Here is a 1,293-nt window from a genome sequence, read left to right as displayed (position 1 = left end):
CTTAAAAACTTATAAATATAATATTCTTTCGTACGAAACGATCTTGATGAAAAACAGGAAAACGAAGATACTGATGAGAACATTTGTATTGCTTGTGAACAGGCTTTGAAATCCAGAGACATGGCCGATTAGGTTTAGAGATGCATAGTAAGTTACTAAGTAAAGAATAATAACGTGAGACGGCAGCTCAAGGAATATAAGAAAATGATATATGAAGAGGAAGACGAAGAAATCGAAGAAGATAATAACAATGCGAGACGGCAGCATGGCCAAAGAAAACATAAGTTGATGTATGATTATGAATATGAACAAGAAGACGAAGAAAACGACGTTGCAGACGAAATAGGTCAATACGGATTGAGAAAACAGGTTAGAAAATAAGTAAGTTTAAGTTTCTGTTTTGGTTAATTATCAGGATTTTAATATCTGATTATATACATAAATTCCTTTTTTCTTGTATTTCAGCCTGATGTCGGTTATAAGAGAATGTGAAATATTGAATCAGAGGATAGCGACGATTACGAGGAAAAGGATTTCAATATCATGGACGTAAGAGAGCTATGCGTTATTCGAAAATTGAAAGATAAATTTAATAAAAAGTTTAACTTGATTACATTAATCGTCATTATGCCTACCATTTATAATCAGGGAACGTTTAATTCCTGAAGTAATTTTTAAGGCTATTTCCAAGGTTCTCTAATCTCATATGAATATTTAATTAGGATTCAATTGACAATTTTACATATTCCTATGTTTATTGGTGGTTGTGGAAATCGTTTTTTTTTTTTGTTTTTTTTTTTTAAAGGGTGTAGATATAGGCTGTGGAGGGTGCCCGATGTTTGATTCGAATTAAAGACGAGAAAGATGTAAACGTATGCTGCTCAAAAGCCATTATAACGGGGATTTCAATGTTAGAGGATAAATGAAACAAATCTAGATGTGATAAAATTAGACGACGTCATTATTATCAGCAACAAGAGACTGAACAATTATTATAAGGGCTAGGGTAGATAAGGGACTTTGTGGGATAAATGATTATTAAGCGTTTTCAGGATGTTCTACCCGAATATCAAATAATTTTGATTTCTCGGGACAATCTTTGCTCAGTAATTTTTAGTGGGGAGAAAAACTGGTTTATCTATACCACCTCGATAATCACTACGATTAATTAACAAAACTAACAGCCATTTTTAAAGTGAACAATTTTTGTGTAAGGGATATAATAATAACAATTAATAACTGCAAATTCATTTGCGAATTATGCCATCTGTCAGTGGCGGATCCAGAAATGTC

At 32.3% G+C, this 1,293-nt stretch overlaps 1 long non-coding RNA gene across 1 annotated transcript; it reads left to right on the top strand.

Annotated features, from left to right (window-relative positions):
• Positions 1-94: 94 nt before the first annotated feature.
• On the top strand, positions 95-1,267 carry LOC117105902. The gene is made up of 3 exons (XR_004444962.1): positions 95-369; positions 466-549; positions 806-1,267. It is a non-coding gene; the product is annotated as an uncharacterized LOC117105902 (long non-coding RNA).
• Positions 1,268-1,293: the final 26 nt, after the last annotated feature.

The sequence above is a fragment of the Anneissia japonica genome, unplaced genomic scaffold, assembly GCF_011630105.1.
Source record: "Anneissia japonica isolate Jap-2015-1 unplaced genomic scaffold, ASM1163010v1 scaffold60519_len1293_cov79, whole genome shotgun sequence".
Taxonomy (NCBI): domain Eukaryota; kingdom Metazoa; phylum Echinodermata; class Crinoidea; order Comatulida; family Comatulidae; genus Anneissia; species Anneissia japonica.
This window is presented reverse-complemented; position numbering and strand designations above follow the sequence as displayed.